At 36.6% G+C, this 24,292-nt stretch overlaps 1 long non-coding RNA gene across 1 annotated transcript in view; it reads left to right on the top strand.

Annotated features, from left to right (window-relative positions):
* The first annotated feature begins 721 nt into the window (after positions 1-721).
* Positions 722-24,292, top strand: part of LOC129771052 (uncharacterized) — a 34,816-nt gene continuing 11,245 nt past the window's right edge. Inside the window, exon 1 of the long non-coding RNA XR_008742267.1 lies at positions 722-832. This is a non-coding gene — a long non-coding RNA (uncharacterized LOC129771052). The remainder of the gene's footprint in view (positions 833-24,292) is intronic.

Genomic DNA, 24,292 nt, shown 5'->3' with positions numbered 1-24,292 from the left:
ACGATTCCCACGAAACATTCCTCAAGCGCAACTGCATTATTTCGTTAATTGTTTTTCTCCCACATTCGTCCATGCCAACATGCGCGGGCGATATGAATGCACCCTTACATCATGTCGCGCGCAGCTAAAGGCAATAAACCAGAAACCAAAACAAACCCAGTTCTATTCTGATTAAATACGCGACCGTACACAAAGTCGTCGTGACACTTTACGATTTCCCATGAAATCGATATGCGCGCTTATGAGCGCAGTAAGCAATTTTATTTCTTGACACCATTCACATCGAACACTGCATTCGATTGATTGGCTATTCCCCTTTGAAATCGACTTGGCTCCTCCCAATGAAACTCTCCACAAACTGTTGGCTAAGTTAGCTTAAGACACATGTAACTAGCATTAAGACAGTTCTTGTATGACACTCGACGCGGATGCACGCGTGGAGTGACGAGAAATGAATAAAACCCTTTTTGAATAAAAGTATAAAGCAAATATAAGACAATAGTGAGAGATAGGATTTAAGTGAGAAGGAGATAATGTTTGAGTGAAAAGCCTTAGAGCGATGTGTGTGGAGTTATACAAAGAAAGTGCACATACAAATGCACACGCAAACATCAACGATCAACGATCAAAGTCAACGTCAAAGAGTTTATCAAAAGTTTCTGATAGCAAAATCAAATGTGTTCCCCCTGTAGTGAGCGCCACTCGATGAACTAGGATTGTGCTAGCCATTGATGGCAAGCGCTGGAGTGAACGTGTTAAACAATAACGATACTGGAGGTCGGTTTAGGACCACCCCGACTTTTCCAAAATAAAGGCATACCGTGTATTACAGGTAACAGCTAGATTTAAATTTATATTATTATTTTTTTTTTTATTTTGATGAACATACCATAAACAATTAAAATTGTCTTGTTCCGCAATGTTTCACAATCTAAAAGAACATAGAACTCATTTTGCATACAGGTCGACTATATTTCATCTCTGCTCTTGAAGGAATGAAAACGTTAAATGGCGCTAAAAAGCTAGAATGAAGAGATCCAGAAAAAGTCACCATATTATCAAATTGTCAGCGTTATGACATCTTTCATTTGACACAATACAAAAGAGGGTAGGTTCAGGACCACCGGTTGCATTAGGACCACCTTCCCCTATAGACTTTTGGAAGGGGAAGGGGAGATCTTAGAGGAGAGTAAGAAGTATTCAGAGTAATAAAAAACATAAAAAATAGTATATCGCTTGCTACAATACGGTGAAATTCTTTTTTAATACAGCTTATTAGTTGTGTGACGTGACAACGCTTCGTGGAGACCGTTTATTCGCACAGAGCGCGTTGTCACGTCACAAAATGCATGCCGTCAAAATGCATATTCTTGCGAGTTTTTTGAAAAACTGAGTATACAGGAATCAACGTTCATCTTTCATTGACAAATCATAGAACAAAGTTTATTTGTATGTTTTGAAACGGAACTGAAAATACAACATTAATGTTCAAAGGTCGGAACCCGCAAAAAGACAGGTGTTGTCACGTCACAAAAGTATTGGGCTGGTAACAAGCGAATTCAACTGCAAAATATTCTCCAACTGAAGATTCCTATAGGAAATTTCCTCAATTTCACTTTAAAATCATTTACCATTCGGAAATCGTGTGATTGATACATGAAAACAAGAAAAAACCTGTTTTTAGTGAGTCAGAGAGTTGTCACGTCACGCTGGAATGGGTCATTATCCTCTCTCTGCTGTAAAAAGACAGGAGCCTCGAACGGAAGCCTGTTACCAGCCGCCCAATGGTGCTACGCGACCATAAAGTGCAGCAGAAGCTGATGAAGGAGACCGAGGGCAAGGTGGCTAACCTGTAAAGAAGTACTTGGTCAAAATGTAAATTTTTATGTGGAAGCGTCAGTCGAGGCCGGTCGTGTCTTAGCAGCAGGAAATCACCCAGAAGGAACAGCTGCAAGTGCTGGTACTCTAATTCCGTAATGTTGGGCGCCATTTTGTAACGTTTTTGGCGTTTACACTATCTACAAATATTGTATGAGATTTTTACCCGCGACGGAAACTGTACTGTACTGTAAGGCTACCTAAACCCAAAATTGTACGATCGTGAAGAATGGCCAATCCTGTACCATTACTGTATCTGAGCTATACCACTTCGCGTAAGTGTCATCGACCCTTGAACAGGATCGATGCGAAATAGCGTGTTACTTTTGCCGTCTTGCTCTCTCACGGTCAGTTAGGTGAACGCACAGAGATTCTGTTCAAATCACACCTCTGAACTACTCACTGTTCATCTTCAACAATTAAACGGATTACGGAATTTATCATTGCATACTTATATATGACAGAATATGTTTGCATATAATATGATAATGTGACAAACAAATTCAAGTTAGGTCAACTTTTCTTTGTTGCTGACAACCAGGTGGCGTTGTTGGTGCTGGTCTTAGACGTCATGATGGCCAGGATACGGAGCGCTAAACTTAAAAAGTATTTTAACTTATTCAATTTTTTGATATTATGGAGTACTCATAATTGTAATGACAACATAAACAACCGTTAGTACTAAATTTAAGAGAAAATAATCAGAAGGAAGGGGATTTCCCATTTGATACGTAAGTTGCATGAAAAAAGTATTTGGCCCTTGTTGACTGCAGCCATTATAAGTTTGGATTTTTCATTTTTCATTTCGATTAACTTGACTCTTTCGGACCACAAAAAATGGTTGGCAATTTTTTTTTTCATTCAAACTAGGAGTTGATTGCAGAAACGAATGGTTATGTTTCAGACTTGGATCTTATTATTCGGAAGGGATCGCGAATGATCATAAGTTCAACCCCAGGACTCCCTATCGACAGTTTTCAATATGACCTTTTCCAAGAGTAGAGGCGAATTGACTTGATAGTTTGAAGCTTTTATGATAGAAATAATAAGAGAAGTTGTAACTTCGCCAAGTAATCGGATTTCTACAAAAATAATATATCTACAAAAAAATTAAGTTGCTTTGCGGAACACAATATTTGATTCAGACAGCGGGCTTTCGAGCTATTATATAAAAAAAAAATTATCGTGGAGATGCTCTTAGGCTTGGGATATTACGTAGCACGTGATGGAAGAAGGGGTCGAGGTCAGTCGAAATAACGTTACTTGTTACTTATTGCTGATTTGATAATTCAACTGATTATTCACTGATTTCTCTTATTTCAACATCCCACAGCGGCATGTCATTCGTAAAATAAAATTCCATAAATCTAAAATTTCAAAACAAAAACAGACAATCTGAGTACCAAAATCCTTCCGTATTAGGGCACTTGAGTCATGGCAGCAAGGGTGGTCTGCAAGTGATCTTGGTAGATACTGCTACAGTATTCTTCCTTCCGTTAAACCAAAACCTTGGTTCGATCAAGTCGTTTCTTCACGGATGTTCACAAAAAATATGAGTCGTCTAATGGCAAATCATTATACTCAAAACGGTCATCTTTTCAGAATCAACATCACCGATTCGAATCTCTGCGACTGCGGCAAGAGATAGGCCATCATTGACCATCTCGTCTGGGAGTGCGAACGTTACGGGGTGTATCGAACCAATATTCGGACCGGAATTCCTGTTCAACCAATTCGAGATATTCTTGGAAACAAGAACATTCAAACTATGAAGTTCTTACACGAATTCATCATGAAATCTAAAATTCAACTATAATTTGGTACATCGTTTGCTTTGCTTCTATAGACCAACACATAGTATTACTTAGTGAAAGTTAGTTAGTTCCCCTTCCCTCGTCCATCCTTTTGTATGCGAGAATGAAAGCTATCGAATTTTTGAAAAGTATGTGTGTGAGTGTGTTTGGAACTATCCCCGAGTAAGCCGCGGGTAATCGTTTCCTCAAAGCTAATTTTTTATTATTAAGTTTATGTTATGTATATACTATAATGGTTGATTGGTCAAAATTTGCCCTATGGAACAGCTGAGCCTAATTTATTTTAATAAAGAAAAAAAAAAGTACCAAAATCTTAATTCATGATTAAAAAATATGAAACTGACTGAAATAATAAGTTCATAATTCCAAACCTAAAATATGATAAAAAAATTCAAAATCTGTATATCTATAATATAGTTATCCATCAGAAAAATGAGCAATTCAAAATCGAATGTTTATATTTTTCATGAAAAAGTAATAATAAACTGCATATCGTCTGCAAACTTATGCAGTATTGTAACGTGTCTTTGTTTTATAGGTTTTATGAGATATCGAATTCAAATTTATTCTGATTGAAGTTCAACTCGGGCCTGTTTACAGCGATCGATCTATTGAACCCAATTTTCCACTACTCGGCCACAGGAAAATATTGCTTTTCTTCTTCTTTTTTTTCATTTTGCGTTGCTTGTTCGTGTACTTTATCAAGAAGGAAATGTTGAGTTTGACTAACTTTTTGACATTGACAGATCATTGAAATGTCTGTTATACCTAGAATAGACGAATTTCATGCCAACTCGATTGGCCGTTGGTAGCACCATATCAGACAGTACTGAAACGTTGTGGGTGTAAAGACATGGGTCATTTAAGCAACTTTGCATACTTTAAATATTCGAAAAAAAATTAGACTGCTTTTTGGAAAAAAACAAATTTTTTTTCTTATTTTTTACAAAAACTTATAATTTAGAAACCATGACACCTACAAAATTCTTATCAAAGGATGAAATGTAGGAAATTATTTAAATTTTCACAAAAAATACCAAATATTTTTTGGAAAAAAATTTCGGTGACAAAAAGTTATTTAAAAAATTAAAATTGATTTTTTCTCAAAAAGGTATTTTTTTAAATTCCTAAAAATGCATATATGAATAGCCCTTACAATTTCCAGCAAGTCGTCCATACATCAGAAGATGGGCACTTTTACAGGGAAAAAGTTTTTCGAACAACAACTTTTTCATGTTTTCTTTGATTTCTTTAAATTTAATTTCCAAAATATTTTTTGATAATTTTTAATGAAAACCTAAGTAAATTCCTACATTTCATTCTCTGACCAACTTTTTGTAGATCTTATAGTTTTTAAGTTAAGATTTTCCGAAAAAAAGTTGAAAAAACTACTAAAAAATTATTAGACCTACGAAATTTTGGTCAATGAATGGAATGTAGGAAATTATTTTGGTTTTCATTAAAGATTATCACAGAATTTTTCGGAAAAAATCATTGAAAAAAATCAATTCCTAAAAAATTTTAAAACTCGAATATTGTTTTCTCATTTCAATCTGCCGCGAAAGAGAACTCATAAAATACAATTCCTACAATATGTTAATTAATATTTCAAAGTTAAATCACGGATCTGAAGCAGACTATCTTAAATCTAAATCCTTGAATCTAAAACTTAAGAATAAAATCTACCGAATAATAAGTTCGAGATTTCAACCTCAATTCTTGATATGTGAATTTAAAAATCTGGACCCTTCCTTTCAAAAAACCATAATCTATTGGACACACAAGCATGACTTTGAAAAAAAAAGCATGACTTTTTATAAAAAAGGTCTTTGTTTAAAACTTAAAACATAATGCTATATTATTTAAAGTATACTCTATCGTAAGCTAGGGGCTGTCCACATACCACGTGCATAACTTTAGGGGTGGTAGTGGGGTAGGTAAATATCCACGCTTGTCCATGGAGAGGGGGAGGGGGTACAGAGTGGGTCCACGTAGAAAGGAAGATTTTTTTTAAATACAACCACCTATTCATTCAAAATGAAATTAATTAACACATATAGAATAATTATGCAGCTCATTTGAAAGATTAGAAAATTTTGCGTTGAATGCAGTTGTAGAACATTTAAATTAATGAAAACAAGTAACTTTTAGATGTAGCGAAAAGTACAAATTTAAAATATTGTGTTTTTTGTTAATTTTCCAAAAGTGCATGCTAAACTATCAACTAAATTAAAGCTCTCCAACCACTCTACAATTCCTTCCTTGACACCAAACTGTTATCCTTCTTGTTATCTTCCACTAATTTTAATGTTTCACAACAGAATTTTATGCAAAATTTTCTCAAATGGAAGCAATTGAATTGTGATGAGCAGTGTTCTTCTCGAATTAAAGTCAGTTTAAGGTAAAAGCCGATCTCGAGGAAAAGGTAAATAATTCTTTCGTAGTTGAGATTTGACCATAGTCGAGGAAGATTTTTTATGATCCTCTATTACCTAAATATTCCGGATCAGCAGTTTCGTATTGCGCTGACGACTAAAAGTGAATCGAGTGTGTAAATGAACCGACGTTTCCTATGACCGATCGTATTCCGAAGTGGGCAAAGGACTACACTCGACAAAAAATAAAAATAGAGAAGCAAAATGCGACATCGAAAATTTTGAGTGATTTTTGAAACGCTATAACTCTGCTATAAAATCATGCATTCGTCAAAGCCACAACTGGACCTTGTATAAAATATTTTCAAGTTTGCGGTGGGCATATTTGACCATCGATTTGTTGTGCGTTCATTATTTCATGAAATATTCCTAATTCAAAATTAAAGGATAATTTTTCATTTGATATAGAATACCTCTGTATTAAATAGTTCTACTGAAATTTTCTATGAACCAAATGGAAGCGAAACAATCAGGTTGATTGGATTGTTATCAGGCATTTATTTTTAAAAACTATAGAAACTTTGAAAGCAAACAAAAAACGCTTTATCTTTTCTTACAGTGTCTTTTGTCTACAACGCCTATACACATCACACTAAAAATATGTACATAGGATATCCCTGAACTAGAAATTTGTAGCTTGAAAATGCTGTATTTTTTTTATCTTCATGTCATCATCTATATCGAAGCTACAGGTGTTCCAAAATCCCTTAAAAGTTTCGACCCTTTACTCCTCAATCTTGACAAAGGATCAATAGATATCAGTGCATGCTCCCTATTTATTATTTTATTTTCTTGAAATTATATTTAATAGATGAAAATAATCCATGCATATAAAACTATTCTGTTTTCATTTTTATGCGCTTCAAAAACTCGAAAAGTTCGGCATTGATGGAATACATCTTATGATTCAATATGCTATCCACTTCAAAGATTGTTATTGCTACTGCCAACGCCTCAGTAATCTTTAAGATCTCCAGATTGAATGAGCACACTTCTGAAATTATGCTGTGAACGTAATTAATTTTCTAGTATTGAATATGTGTTCTATGTGATGGCAGCACATTTCATTGAAAGTGTATAACAATCGTGAGCATCTACGCATCCAGCTTCATACATCTTCAAATATACCTTAAACAATAACCAAAATATCCGAACGCTTCATTTTATTCCTAACAACCCGAAAAAATCGCGAAAATTCATTATTTTTCGACCTTCTAGACAGGGGTCCTTAAATGGAATTGAAATTTTATTTATGCGCAATTCAGTTATTTTCTAAATTATTCTAATAAAATAAGGACACGTGGACAACAGGGGGAGAGGTATGAAAATGTCCACGCTTGTGCACGGAGGGGGAGGGGTAGTCTAAAATCGTGCTTTTTTGTCCACGTGGTATGTGGACAGCTCCCGGCAACCTCGGCCCATGTTTAGGGCTATACACACAATACAGACAATTGTATTTTTTTTCGAAAGGGCTGACGGCATGAACCGGAACAAATTGTAATCAGAAGTAGCAATGTATGGGGAATAGTGCGGGTGAGGTAGAACTACTCAGTTATTTCTACCAAGATAATTTTTTACAGGCCGTTCTAAAGCTGAAGTACACACCGTGTTGCCGGAACTTCTTTATAATCCAACAGTACGACATTCGTCACATAATATTAATCCAATCTTTGTATACCTAGTATGTTGAAGCCTAGATAACTATTCCCTTTTAATTCAGCAATGGTTGATTCTGAACTCAAGTTGGACTCTGCGAACAAAGTTCATCAATTTATGGAGTCGGGGCAAACCGCTTCGATTTTCTCCCGCAAATTTAAGATTCTTGATTCCTTGATTGAGAAATTATAAAATCCCAAAGTACTTTGGTACAAATAGTCGTTAATAAGTTACATAGACATGTTTCCTCACAAAATAATGACACAACAACTATGCAACTATGTATTTTCCATCAAAAAGCAATCCGTTATCAATGATCGAAATTCGGATTTTTCCATTTTTTTCACAATAATAAAAGTTGCTTCACTCTCAATGCTGTAACTCACGAACGAATCGACCGTTTGCTGTCAAATTTTGACACGTATCCATTGAAAGATGGTGCTTTGTGATAGTCAAGTAGATTTTTACGAGAGGCGCGATCTGGACGTCAACCTTATGAACAGCTTATTCAGCCGAACTGTTGCATAGATGATAATTAGAACTGTTATAAATTTCACCCATCCAACATACTAAATGTGTATCAAATATTCTTTCGAACTATCGCTTAATTCTGCTTCCCACTTCTCACGGTCCGCTGATTAGGGACGAATGCAAATATTCCCAAAAAATACCCTCTCCAGTTCAGGTATGCAAAAATCTGCAAGTTGTCTTAGCTAACCCCTTGCGAGACAGTGAGTACCCCTTCTCAGCCCGGGACGGATTGCTGCCAGCACCCGAGCACTGGGGCTCGAGCCAAGCCTAAGGAGTCTATGCGTGGAGCTCATAAATGTTCAGATCCTTTTTCTCTCTTCCCTTTCTTCCCTGCCACTTTTCTACCGTAGCTGTGCGTGCGAATAAAGAGAAAGAGGCGACAGTGCCAAAAATCCTTTTCCTCATCCTTTCGTTGCCACTTGTCTAAAGGAGTAAAGAGAGAGGAGTGAGGATGTGTTGTGTTTGCTAATTGCAGAGGGGACAATAAAAATCAGGCACACAAATTGAACCTAAAGAATTGCAAAAAAAAAAGATTTATCGGGAGAGGGGAAGAAACGGGGAAGGATTCACAACTTTATGGCGAATATGATTATTGGCAAGGATTGAAGATTGGGTGCTTGCAATTCGTACACATTTATTGCAGTTTTTATTAGTTTATGGGAAGGAATATGCTTTAACCAGTCAGGAAAAAGAGTGAGAGTGTGGAAAGGAGGCAGTGAACATGCCGGCTCCATTGATGAAGGGAAGGATTCCTTCGCAGGCAGGCAAGATTTATGGGATGGCACATTTCGGGATATTTTTGTGCGAAACGATACCTACCTCCCACGTCTGGTTCGACAGAGAAAGGGTACTTTTTTAGCCGCTAGTAGAATTCGCAGTGATTTGCAAAGAGTTGAGAAAGGGCTGCCTTTGTAAACAATTGTAAACATTTTTATTAGCAAAGGGTTCCGTTAGATACGTAACAGGGATGATGGTGGCGTGCGTAGAAATAACTGCAGTTTTTGCAAGCCTTTCCTATTTCTGCAAATTCTTCAAATTGCTTGCTGTAAAACGTTTGCTGCCAAGGGGTTTTTTCCGCAGTTCGTGATTAACTCTTTACGATGTGGTTTGCGGTTTCGGTTATGCGAATCTTTGCAAATTTTTGTGCTTCGTTAAGTGGGTGTGGTAACATCCTTTTTTTGCTATTCCTATGAGTGAAAGGGTAGTTTATTATTTTACCTCGATACCGGGGCTTGCTCTAATCGTTCCTGCCACTCAGAGCATAGTCTGGCAGGCGTCTTGATTTTTTTTATTATGCATTATTCGATAAGTTGTAGATCGAGACGCAAAAAGGAGATCACAATCAATGCATAGCTGATTCGAAATTCTAATCACTTTTCTGTGTCTGATAAAACCTACGGAACGTTTTGATTGCGATGAATATGTGATGTTGCAGAGACACATGTGTTTTTGCGAAGCATCGTTTTGCATAGTCCCAGTATTCGCATAATGGAAGGTTTTGTTCAAATTTGCAATTTTACTTCGAACTGTTCCATCGCATCGCGTATCACTGATCATGTTTTGTTTACAGTGCATAGATAATTTCTACTTTTTGATTACAATAAACGTATACTGAGTATATTGAGTGGAAATGTTAGACAAATTCTACAAAGTTTTCAATCACATATGTTTGTGTGTGAGTAATTTTATCCTAAATATCTAGTAACCGGCACTCACTAACTAATCTGCCCATGTTTGCATAGGAGACGTAACCACCAACACCATTAGTGTTGGCAAAACGCATTTTTGTTTTTTTTTGCCTACAAGCGTAACCATGTTATCGGCAAAACGAGAGCCTGGGAGATTTTGTTGATTGAAACATATTTTTTCCATTTGGAAAACGCTCGCATCTATTTATGCGAACAATCAATCGTTTCAATGAACATTTGTTCGCATAGCTAGACGTAATCTCCAGGTTGATCTGTCTGTAGCGTTAGTATTTACATTTCCGATAATAGTCAAAACGTCTCCGTCGGTCGTTTCAGTTGTTATCGGATAAAATCAAAAAGGTTTGGAATAAATTTAGCGAAATGTCTGGACAAGGTGCTCTGGATTTGTTGCGAGTCCAAGATAGTACTTCTTTCCTGAATACTCTGGGATATGATAAGAACAGCAGGTTCGTATTTTTCGATTAATTGGATTTTTAAAGGCAATCTAAAATATTGGTAATGTTACCTACATGATTTACTGATATCACGATCAATTGCATAAAGATAGTGGAGTGACTTACACCAACGGTATGAGTAAATGCTGAGTATGTGGAATAATTCGATGTCGAATTCGAGGCGTTATAATGCTAGGAACCAATATTATTTTAATTTTACTACTGATCTCATTGTTACATTATCTACTTGAAGATTCAAATGCAGAAATTTAGGTAATTATAACATTAATTGCTTCTCTTCGTTAATCGCAGTGCAGTGTACAGAAAATAGTAATCATATGAGCAGCGTTTCAATGGTTTCTTATATTCATCTATTAGGAAACACTAAGTAGTAAGACATCATTACGAATAGTGCGTTCGGTAGCTTGAAGTGTTTGCTATAAACGTACGAAAACACGTTTTTGTCCCTATAGTAGTTTGCGATCAGCAGTGGTTTGATTGGAACGTGGTTTGTAGTGCGCGTCGGAAATCATGTGTGACGAAAAACACAAACAATAACGCACCTGTCCATAGCGCGCTGTCGGTGAAGCAATTTTTAGCCGATAAGGGCATTCCAGTGCTCAAACATGCCCCGTACTCGCCAGATCTAAAACCATGCGACATTTTTCTATTCCCCAAGATCAAATCCGTGTTGAAAGGTATCCGATTTCAGTCCGTAGACGAGGCCACGATAGATACAATACGGTAGCGCAACTTATGAAAAAAGCCTTTCAGCCATGTTGGATTTAGTATATAAACAATCTGCAATATTTTGCAATATCTTTTTTTTTTGCTCTTTGTGTGTGGAATTGTTTTGGTGACAATAAGAGCATTGAAAAGTTGAAAGGTAAGTCTTTTCGACTCTCGGTGTCGGTTGGTAATGGAGATATTTTTCCCGCGCTTTGCAGTTAGAGACGTCGGTTAATCGTTCGATTAATCCACATAATCGAAAATCTGCATCAGTAATTTTATATCGAATGATGAAAAATCAAAGTATGAATACATCGAATAATTATCAAAGTAATCGCGATTAATGAAAAAGGGAACCATTTTTTTCAAAAAATACAGTGCAAAATTTGTTTAACCGTCGGTGTTTCGTCGAAATTCATCGAATATGCTAAACCATTTACGGTTGAAGCATAAAAATGATTCCCTGCTGGTGGAGGATACTGGGATGAAGAATTCAGGGTCTGCAGAAGTAACATGCGGACTTGAAAAAGGTGGTCTCAACTCATGTTCTAAAATAGTAGTATTCAAACTCCGGGTGCCAAGGAAAATATACCATAATAGTGGTCAATGATTCTATAAATATACTTTTTTTGAACTAGTAGTTATAGGGAAAAAGCAGAAAAATACACACAAATCAAATATTTCAACAACATTCGAAGAATAGGCAATTTTGAACAGAAAACATGTTATGTTGGTATAATAAAAATATTGTGCATCCTTTTTATGGTGTGCTCTCTTTTCAATCGTCCTCAAAAAATCATGAAATGGCAAATTTATCAATATACTGAAATACCTTTTCAGTACACCATATTTATTTCAAAATTATATTTAATGTAACTATTAAAATTATGACATATTTTTTTTATTATAAATGACTGTTCGTTTCGATTACAAGAAACAAATATTCGCTCAATTAATCGAATACTGAAAGACAATTAAAAATTTAAATTTAAAAATGACCCCACGATTAATCGAATAAACGAAAAATTTAGACATCTCTATTTGCAGTTAAATCCCTCTCCACAGTCCTCTGTATATTTATGCCGTTTCCCCTCGCGCACTTATTGACGACACGGTCACACCTTTATTCCACACATCTTGGACGAGGCGAAGGAAAAAGCGACGCGGCTTTTGAACGCCATCACAAAAGAAAAGTTTCAGCACTGCTTCGAACAATGGAAAAAAAACGCATGGACAGATGTGCGAGGAACCAAGGGAAGTATATTGAAGGGGAGCATATCGTTATACCGTAATTTTTAAAAAATAACTCTTTTTCGTAACCAGTCTCGTTATTTAATAACCGTACCTCGCAAATGCAAATAAAGCAATTTTTTAACTCAAAAGTTTTCCAGGAGGCAATTGATCAAGTTTTGGTAAGAAGTCCTTGCATAATAAAGAGGACTAAAAAGGTTAAAGCTCACCATCTTACACCATTTGCCAAAGCCGTGAACCGACAGGGGGCATGGTATGTCATGACAAAGAATGTTTAAAAAAAATATATTCTGCCAATTACCATAACGAAAAATTTTTCAATTTAAGACGGTTTTTTTTACTTTTAACTTTGCTAGATTATCTTCAGTGACGAAAAAAGTACAATTTGGTTTCAGCGAGTGCTGGCGTGATTTACGGAATGAGGAACAGTAGCTTTCAACCAGGAACTTTGGAGGAGCTTCTGCAAAAAATGAAACACAAATCTCTTCATCACTCGATAATTAATCAAGCAAACGAAATAAAATTTGGTATGTGGAGGTTTCAGGATGCAACAAATATTTCTACGGTGGTTAGATACTCCTCCCCCCCTCTCTTAGGGGAGGCAGCCATACAAATGAAACACAAATTTCTGCATTACTCGAGAATTAAGCAAGCAAATGAAACCAAATTTGGCATGTGAAGGTTTTAGAGTGCAATAAATGTTTTTACGGTGGTTAGACAGTCCATCCCTCTCTCTAAGGGGGAGCTGCCATACATACAAAACACAAATTTCTGCATTACTCGATAATTAATCAAGCAAATAGAGCCAAATTAGGCATATGGAGGTTTTAGGGGGCACGAAAGGTTTCTATGGTGAATCGACACTTCTCCTCCTTCTCTAAGGGGGCTGCCATACAAATGAAACACGAATTTCTGCATAAATCGAAAACTAATCAAGCAAATGGAGCCGAATTTGTCATGTGAAGGTTCTAGGGGACAAGAAACGTCTCTATGGTAGATAGACACTCCTCCCTACTCTCTAAGGGGATGCTACCACACAAATGAAACATAAATTTCTTCATAACTCGAAAACTATTCAATCAAATGGAGCCGAATTTAATATGTGAAGGTTTTTGAATATGAGCAATTTTTCTATGATGGTATGGCACCCCTCTCTCCTCTGAAATGAGAAGGGGTCCCGTAAAAATAATACACATATTTCAACCAAACATATTCCAACCAAACATGACAATTGATTTTTTTTAATGTGACAAAACGCACTCCTATATCATCTTCTATCTAGGGTAAGTGTACCAATTATGGAGGAGGTATGTCACCAACTTACATAGATTTGCGAATAAATACACATATATAAAAATACAAGTACACAAAAGTATACTTTTTCTAGCAGTTTGAACTCTGTTCCTGAAGATTCTCGCTGATATTACGATGATTATTTGACTAAATTGTATCAAAAACATGTTTCAAAATGACACTTCCTTGTACCGATTATGGTAATAATGTTCCTGGAGTTTTGCAATAAGTGTCCCTATTATGGTAATAGTCAGTGTCACATGGAAAAAGTGTTAATAGGATTCAAATAATACTTCGATGATAATTTTTAAATAAAACTGTGCCTCTAAATCTTATTCCTAGTATGCAATACCATGTCGTTAATTCTACATTCGACAAAAATTATGGGAACGGATCGCGAAGTCGAAGTTTTTAAGTGATTTCAGGAACGCTATAACTTTGTGAAAAACCAACGCCTGAGGATGGGATATACAACATTTAAAAGCTCCATGTTTTGAGATGTAATATTTGAATGCTTCTATCTTTTTGTGTGTAGGTGTAGTGGATACCAATACTGGAAAGAAAAAAATCAACTTTTTTCTGTTTTTTTTAAGATTTCGTAGATTAACCCAGTGTTTTATTAACCAAGTCAAAAGTAAATCCAGTTAACCTTATCAATCTGCATTCATTTGATTCTAAGAACGCTCCATGACCTACAGGAAAAAATACTGGAAAAAGTTTTGATAGAATGAAAAATTTCCCTGTTTTCAATGAATACTTTTCCAATAATGCGATTATTCCCAAATCAGAAGGCAGTTTTGAAAATTCCAATAAATTCTGTAAAATACTCATTATTTATTATTCATTATTCGGCAATTTTTTCTAATTTTTGTTTTGCTTTGATCGATTCTCTTAATTGACTTTCTCTAGCAATAACCATGGCCTTCCAGACAGATTTTGTGCCACATAATTTCAATATGCAACGAACATCAACCAAACATTTGTATTCAAAAATTTAAAAACTAAGAACTTCCGGTATGATAATCAGAGGGTACACTTAATTAATTACAAATCACAAAAGAATTAACAAGCACTATAAGTTCTGGTTATGATTCATCTTCTGTTAATGAGAAGTTATTTTTTTCTGATATCCGGTATCCGGCCAGATACCAAATATTGACCGAATAGGCAGGATACCGAATATCCGTTGCATCTCTAGATTAGACTGTTGTCATGTGCTTCCCAGTTGTAAAATAACTGCCTGCTCCTCGTTGCTATGTCTGTCTGCTAGCTGACAGGAGAATCACAAAGGCGTGAGGGTAGTGATGCAGTTTTCGCTTCTTTTCAGGAACTAAACAAACGATATTAACACATTCACCTAAGATTTAATTTTCAACAGAGTGAATCAAACAAATATGCTTCGGTCGGATACACAAAGTGCTATTTCACAACACTACTGAGTGTTCAAAAGCGCCCTGCGATATGCAATTGCACAGCGTGAAAACGTGAGGAACAACCATAACATAACAACGTACAACCATAATAGGAGCATAGCAGCTCTACTTTTCAGCTTTGCAGCGATTTCCTAGAACCATAATAGGAACAAGGCAACATTCAATGTTGCGATAAATGACACGTAGATGTAAATTTGTACCAATTATCGTAATACAAAAATACATGTTTATTTCGTTAAAATCGCATAAATTGGTAGAATCACAACATCAAGAAGGTTGTAATGTATTCGTCTACACTGCGTTTGCATCAAAACAGGCACTTCACAGCATAAAAATCTCATTATTTTAATCGCATATTCCTTACCAAAATGCTAAGAAGCAAGCATCAATGGGACACACTATTTTCAAACTAAATTTTTCAACAAATGAACAATGTTTAGCATGGAATCAAGTATCAAAATCGTCAAAGAAGAGCTTTATGATATTTAAAAACCATATTAGAGCCTTTCAAAAAAAGATATGTTTTCTAAGCTAATAAAAACCCACTCGTATTACCATAATAGGTACTATTGCGATGATAGGTACCGTTCTGAATCATATTTCGGACACTTTGTTCTAATATCTTGAAATGCTTAATGCACTGATGATATAACTATCAAATTAATATCACAATTGCTTCTTTAGAGTAATCCCTTGGTTTCACTATCATTTCACATGAGAACTACATTTGAATTATAACATAATCGGCAGAAATCTTACATCACTACTCATTATCGTTTGTGTTTGACGTTTCCTTAGCGTGAGCACGTAGAATTTACCCGTTCATAAATATTTAAATTTCTCCCGTGTTTCATCAGTTCTCATCATCGTTAACCGTTTACTGTGATTACTTGGTAAGTGTTTCACAGTTGACTATAAAATTTAACCGAGTGTAATGTAATTTTCGTCCAAAAAATTACAAAATAAAGTGTCGGAAATTTGAATTCAATCTGTCCGAAATTTGATTTAGTATCCGAAGTTTGATTCTTATTCGCTTTATTTGAAAAGCATTTTATTCGATGACTTTTTTGGTTTTCAATACCAAGTAAGTAGAAAGCTTAAAATCATATTGAACTGATTTATTAAAAATATCTACCAAATAATACCTGTGCATAAAGTTTAGATCTGTTTTCTGCATCATATGCCTTAAGCGTCCGAAATATGATTCAGAACGGTACTTCTACCCTATATAAATAAAAATGGATCACCGAATGTGTTGATAAGAGCAAACAAAACTCGAGAAAGGAGTTGCCCGATTTAGGGCTGTCTTTATTCTATCATATTTTCTGTATCAATCATTTATTCCGAAGAAACATTTTATTTGTAAGTGGTTGAAAAATCTTGAACGAGAACGGTGTCTGAAAATAATCTGATATTATAATGACGAGTTTTTGTAGGAGTGCTAGGAATTTTATGGTAAAAGGTAATTTTAAAGGGTAGATTAGAAAATCAATCAATGAACAGTTCTGCGATTGGACCTATGAACGTGCGCTTAGTATAAACGTGAATGTGATTAAATAAATTTTGGGTGGGACGAAGTTTGCCGGGTCAGCTAGTGGTCATATAAAAACTTGTCAGCTGTAATTATCATATTTATACACGATAAATAAACAAACGACATTTTTGTACCACAATGACGGTAAATATACTTTTTTTAAGTATTCACAATGCATGAAAATATCATGTTGAAATTCTAATTGTTTGTGTGTAAGCGTAAACTCAATCGTAATTCACATGGGAATCTTTGGGTTACCACGGTTTCCAACGTTCAGTTAAATGAATGAATGTTCAACACTATTAAGGACATTAAAACATGCATACGGAAACTCTCACTCAATACGAAAACTTCCCAAAATATCATCTACTCCATGTCATCCAGAGTTTCCGAAGCTATTATGAACAAAGAAAGAATCACTAACTGAAAACATGAGGAATTGTGATATTTTCCATGTTTTTTGTCGTGTTAAAGGGCGAACACGAAATTATTGCGACACCGAAAATGTCATGCCAATTTTCTTATAATGTTTAGAATCAAACCAAAATTTTAGGGTAGTTTTATACATATATTTACTTCAAAAATCAAAAGAAAAGTTAATCGATGGAGCCTTGAGTGTAAAATTGAACGCATTTTCGCTTGATGCCCGCCATCAAAGTCTTTACAGTGTCATCCGGTACCAGTTTCTCAGTTTTTTTTCCATTTTCTTAACATGCCCTTCTCGTCTTTGACTGTCTTCTTGCTCTTCCGAAGTTCCCGTTTCATTATTGCCCAGTACTGCTCCACCGGGCACAGCTCCGGACAGTTTTGCGCGTTCATGTCCTTTGGGACAAAATGGACAGAATTGGCCTCATACCACTCCAGGACACTTTTAGAATAGTGGCATGATGCCAAATCTGGCCAAAATAGCGGAGCCTCGTCGTGCTGCTGCAAGAACGGCAAAAGGCGCTTCTCGAGGCACTCAGATTTCTAGATCTCGCCATTTACTGTGCCCTTTGTCACGAAAGGCTCACTCCTCAGTCCGCAAGAGCAGATGGCCTGCCAAACGGGATATTTGGAGGCGAACTTCGACATTTTCTTCTTCTTAAATTTGTCGTCCACATCGAACTTGCTCTTGCCGGTGAAAAACTCCAACCCCGGAATTTGCTTTAAATCGGCTTTTATATACGTTTCGTCGTCCATCACACAGCAGCCATATTTTGTCAGCATCTTCTCGTAGAGCTTCCGTGCCCGAGTTTCAGCCGTCGATTGTTGCCGCTCATCGCAGTTTGGGAAGTTCTGTACCTTGTATGTATGTAGTCCAGCTCTCTTCTTTGCATTCTGGACGTAGCTCTGCGACATGCCGATTTTTTTAGCCAAATCACGGCTTGAGACGTTGGGATTTGCTTTAATCATCCGCTTCACCTTTCCCTCCGTCTTTTTGTTCTCCGGTCCCGGTTTTCTTCCAGCTCCTTTGCCGTGGTCCAACGTCAACCGCTCCTAGAACCGCTTCAACACTCTGGAGACGGTTGAATGGTGAATGTTCAACATTTTTCCAAACTGCCGGTGCGACAGGTCAAGAAATTCCAGGTGTTTGGAAAGAATTAGTTCTCTCAACTCCCGTTGGTTCACCTCCATTTTCGTTGAATCGAAAAACACGATTTCGAGTTTGACAGCATGTAGACAATACACATCGATGAGAAAATGTGCAAAATTTGGTTGATTTTTACCCAATGGTAAAAAAGTTATGCCCTGTTGAATGTGTCGCAATAATTTCGTGTTCGCCCTTTATTCACTGTAACGCATCTTCGTATTTTGAATTTTTTGATCTTGTTGTTTTTGAACAAGAACTATTTTTGAAGAAATGAATCAGAGTTATCAACTTTTTTATTAGTTTTTCGTTGCAAAAAAAAACTAATTTAAAAATGATCCGCAAAATAAGAACACATAGTACTGCGTGTTCGGGTGTGTTAGATCATCTATGCAGAATTAATCCCGTGTTCATTTTTGATGTGTAATTGTTTAAATTAAGCATTCGTTGCTCGAATCACGTTGTTTGGGCAGAATTTATAATTAATCACCGATCGGTACGTAACTCCATAGCATTCGCACAACATCTGATTTGCGTATGATGGTCACCATCCATCAATAGCACCATGCAGCTTTAAACAGGGAGCCAGTCGAAAATCTCAAAATAGCATCTATTCCAAAAATATTCAAATTGTCCCCCGAAAATAGCGCGGCTGCACGCCAAAACCCACTCCAAAAGCGCTGCTCCTTTATATAGCAATACGTTTCACAGTCTCTTCTCACAGAGTCTCCCACAAAACCCTCGCCACGTTAACAATTTTCGATGTCCGAGAACGCGAACACCCACGCAAGCAGAAAAATAGCCGAGCGGAATTTGGCGTCACGATACGCATTTGTCATATGATTGCCCGCGCAGCAGAGTCCCAGGATAGGTGAAAAACTGCCAGCAAAATTTCGTTGTTTCGTTTTTAGTTCACACGGATTGAGAGGAACCTAAGCGTGTGACCATTAGAGCTGGGCGCTGTCACCGCCAATCGTCGCCCATAGCACACGATTGGCACATTTCAAGTGGCGTGCGCTTGTCAGCTTTGGCCGAATGTATACCAACCAAAATTTTTTTTTCCTTTCACGCGTCCTCACCATCACCAGTTGTTCCCACATTTGTCCGTTTGACCGAGCGCACGCGGTCCGGCGGTGATCCGCGGGGTGACCACGCTATCTGAAACCAGTCGCAGTCTCCCCCTCGAGCTGAATAATAACAATAACAACAAAAATGCTGACAATGCGAGAAAAACAAAAACAAACGCCAGCAAAACAAAATTCATGAAATATCTGTGCGCTCGCAAACATTTGACGGTGGGCAAATGCAATCTGCACCAATGGGAGGCGCGCTTCCGTTCAATTGGCCCGGGATGCAGATTCCAAGTGGGAAACGATCCATAGATCGCTATTCGTGTGAACCTTTGAACACACAATACTGTCCTCTAACTAGGACTAATTCGTCACACATATCGTCTAACAGCCAGTCGCTGGCGGCGGCGGCGATTCGCTCTAGTAAATCACAATAATTGAGCCAAGTGTAAAAATAACAGCTTTCCACTGTCCTCATTCATCTGTCTGCCAGTGTGTGGCACCACTCAGCTCGCAGGAAGCATCCATCCTCCCGTCCAATTTCTAATCCTCTTGCGTTGATCCAAACATTTTCATCCCGCGTCAAGTGTCAAATTAGCGCTGGCCGCGAATGTTGTCTCATTTTTACCGACAGGTTTCTTTTTTTTTCTCTGTTCCGTGGTTTCTTGTTTGTTGTTTGTGTTCGAACGCGCTCAACTTAACTCGATGATCGTATTTCTTCTCGACTCACAGCCAGCGGCAGGAGAAATATGTCGATGGTATTCGACCGGAGCGTGTGACGAACATTTTTGTTGTCGTTTTTTCCCTACTTATTTTGCTGTTTGGCCGCATGGTTTCTTGATCGGGCCGCGACGACTAACGGCGGATAAACATGCAACTTCATGTGGTCCCCTCGCCGGGGGCCACCTCGCGCCGTTGATCGCGACGGGACCAAGCCGCACACGTGTTTTATGAGCTGTGACGGTCACAGTTTAGCAAGACAAATGAGCATACAGCATCAAGTGCTGATGATGATCAGAAAAGGCCAAAGTGGACGGAAATTGATTCACTTTGGCCACTGGCCAGGGTATCAATTTAATGAGCATTCCGTTACGTGATCATCCTGCGCACCCGCGGGCCACAGCAGGTCTCGTGACGTCGGGTGAGCAGCGGCATCAATTGAAAGAAACTTGATTCATAGCAATGAGTGAAGATTTCAGCATTATTTGAGTCGAAAATCATGAAATGTATGTATACTATCTAGCTATATTTGTGGATGATACAACGCGGACTCGATTATATACCGTTCTGAATCATATTTCGGGCGCATAAGGCATATGATGCTGAAAACAGATCTCATCTTTATGCACATTTTGGTTTGTCCAGTCGAAAATATGATCATGGTTTGCCCACTTTTTTGAATGCTCGAACTCAGCGCTCCTGTGTCAAATAAGGTATTCGAATGTTTCAAAACATAGAAATGAAATTGCCTTTTTCATGATTTACAGTAGTTTTATAGAATATTTTTACGGAATCACATGTTTTAAAGAATTATAAAATACACCTTCTATTTGTGTGAATGCGCACCTCATTCGAGCTAACTTTCAATCGATCACCAGATGATTATTTGGCACGTATTCAGACCTTTTCTGGATTATAATACTTGCAAATATTATAAACATCATGTTTGCACACCATTTGTATCAGATTTACATAGCTAAACCATTAAATTAACGCATTTTGATGAACTCAATTTTGATCATGAGTTGTTCAATTCAATGATGTTGTTCTGTCCACATGATTTCTATGGAAACCGATTGGTGCGCGTGGAAACCGATTGTGTCCTTCGCGCGTAGCAAAAATTTAGTTTCTCTGTGTTGAGTGTGTTTAGGGTAACACTTTTAAAATGCCCACGAAAAGGCAATATTCTGAAGAAAGGCTAAATTATGGATGGATCAATATAATGAAAGTAAACTCAAGCAATGATAAATGCAACATCTACTTGAGAATTCGAATGTTTTCATTCAAAAATGGTTTTTAGAACCGGTCAAACCATGATGATTTTTTGGACAAACCATGATCAGAGTTGGTCAAACCATGATCATAATTCCTCTTCAAGGAAAATCGTTAAAAAACATAAAAATTTTTCATAATTTCAACACCTCATTGTAGCATTAGCAACTAGAGACTTGGGGCTTTTCAACAAACCCAAACTCGTATCGATTATTTGTGGTTTTCATGAAGAAAAATCGATTTGCATTTACTTGTTGCGTAAAAACACCCAAAATCCGACAAACCACGATCATTTACCCTATTATTTGGTTGATATTTTTAATATATTAATTCAATATGCTTTTAAGCTTAATAAATAATATGCTGAATAAAATGATTTTCAAATCAAGCGAATAAGATTCGAACTTCGGACACTATTTATAAAAAAAATCAAATTTCGGACACTTTATTGTGTAATTTTTTGAACGAAAATTGCATTACAATTGATTATATTTTATAGTCAACTGCGAAACACTTACCAAGCAATCACAGTAACCTGATAAGGATGATGAGAACTGATGAAACACGAGAGAAATTTAATTGATGAACGGGTAAATTATATGTGCTCACGCTAAGCAAACATCAAATACAAACGATAAGAAGTGGATTTTGGATTTTGGATGAATTTTTTCCTACTATGTAATAATTCAAATGTAATTCTCAAATAAAGTGATAGTGAAACCAAGGGATTACTCTGAAGAAGCAATTGTGATATTAATTTCATAGTTATATCATCAGTGAATTAAGCATCAAGATATTAGAACAAAGTGTCCGAAATATGATTCAGAACGGTACAGTCTTCGATTTCTTTTCACTGTATATAATCGAGTCAAAAGAAAAAAAAAATATTCGTGTTTATGCATATATTTTTCAGTTGATAATTTTCAATGTGTAATTATTGATTTTATCCCAAAAAAATATATTAAACTTGATTGTTTATATCAATCAACTTAAAGCTCTAGCTCTACAATTTGTTCTTTGACACCCAACTTCTATCTTTCTTAGTTTCGCTGCAATATCGATATAAACAATTCCTGGTGAAAATTCAAGCAAAATCTTCACGATTTTTACCCCACTGTACATATAACATCCACCCCAATTCCACCTTAACGTTCGAAGGATGCATTTTTTAAATAAAAATACCGTTCCGAATCATATTTCGGACGCTTAAGGCATATGATGCAGAAAACAGATCTAAACTTTATGCACAGGTATTATTTGGTAGATATTTTCATAAATTAGTTCGATATGCTTTCAAGCTTTCTACTTTGGTACCTATTTGATTGAAAACATAATAAAATCATCGAATAAAACGCTTTTCAAATGGAGCGAATAAGAATCAAACTTCGGACACTAAATCAAATTTCGGACAGATTGAATTCAAATTTCGGACACTTTATCTTGTAAACAAACTGTATATAATCGAGTCCAAAATTGTATATAATAGAGTCCGACCTGTAATGCCATTTTCCACATCTTTTTTCCACGCTTCAATGATTTAGAAAAAAGTGCAACCACTCGTTAGAATTCAAAGCTATCAATAGTGTTTTGTACCTCTATCTGAAACATGGCTTCGTTCGGACAATGTGTTAAACACAAATGTCAAAAAAGAATAAATTTCCTCCGACCCATACCAGAGATTTGGTGGGGGGTCCATGCCGACGATTTGATAGGGTTGTATAAAACAACCGTTCTATCTGTTATGGAGTATGGAAGTTTTTGCTTCCATACAGGTCCGCTGCCAGTTCTCATATTCTGCAACTGGAGAGAGTTCAATATCGCTGTTTACGTAGGGAAGGTGGGAGTAAAACGGACTTGTTAAAAAGAACTTCAATTATATCTTTGGAAACTCATGTTTCCCAAAACATTGATGCAGTTTCTTGCAATTCAATATGCTGTTTCTCTACCTAATTGGCCAAATATTTTACAAAAAAGTGTTTTTCAATGTTTTTTACTGAAATTAAAACAGACCGAAAAGTACAACATTTTTTTGGTACGGGTATAATGGACATGTAGTGGGGGTAATATGGACAGGTTTGTAATATATGAAGCGTAGAGATTTATCGATCGCGAGAGGAATAATTTTATTCATCCAAGGTCTGAACTCATCACGAATGTCCGTTAAATGATGAAAAAATCGAATTAATCCACCTTTTTATCATTATAAGTGATATCGTGCTTTTCAGCAGTATAAACAGACAGACCCTCAACTATTTTGCTCTTGGTTCCAGTCAGCTTCTAAACAGTCCACATTTGGCGATTTGATTTCCATTCATAGACGCAGGGAATTCCTTAGGAACAGATTAAACAGACTTTTCACAGGTCATCCCCCTCCCAGTGGCAACTGTCCGTTTTACCCCACCAGTACAATTATTTCAATAATTTAAATTTTTTAACTCAAAAATGAATTTATTTTTCAGAATATACCTTACATCGCTTCTCTGTTAACTCACAAACCGAAATATAACCATCGACGATTTTAATTTTGAAATTAAACCACTCAAAATGCTTAATATCGAAGCAGCTAAAATTACATCCTCACTCGGAATCATGTATGATTTTCGGTTTTTGTGTCCCTTCTCCACTTTTGATCAGTGTTCATTGCCCTAGGGTGACTTAAATATTATAGAATAACATGTAGAAGGTGTTCTCATTAACAGAAATCTGAAATTCAAAATGTAACTATGCAAATCAACCACCTGTCCATATTACCCCCACTGTCCGTATTACCCGCGGTTCCCCTATTACTCTAGGACTGGGGTTCTCAAAATGGCCCTTGGTTTTCCATGGGTCGACATAAAGGAAAACAGATTTTGGGGGTCAAAGCTGTCTAAAAATCGACTTGTTATAAGAATGGCTAATGTTTTAGTGCAAAGTATTATTGTTGTAATTTGTTTTAGTAATTATGAATTACACTTGATATT

Source organism: Toxorhynchites rutilus, chromosome 2 (genome assembly GCF_029784135.1).
Source record: "Toxorhynchites rutilus septentrionalis strain SRP chromosome 2, ASM2978413v1, whole genome shotgun sequence".
In the NCBI taxonomy this organism is placed as follows: Eukaryota; Metazoa; Arthropoda; class Insecta; order Diptera; family Culicidae; genus Toxorhynchites; species Toxorhynchites rutilus.
The sequence above is the reverse complement of the archived record's forward strand: the minus strand, read 5'-3'. Positions and strand labels throughout refer to the sequence as shown.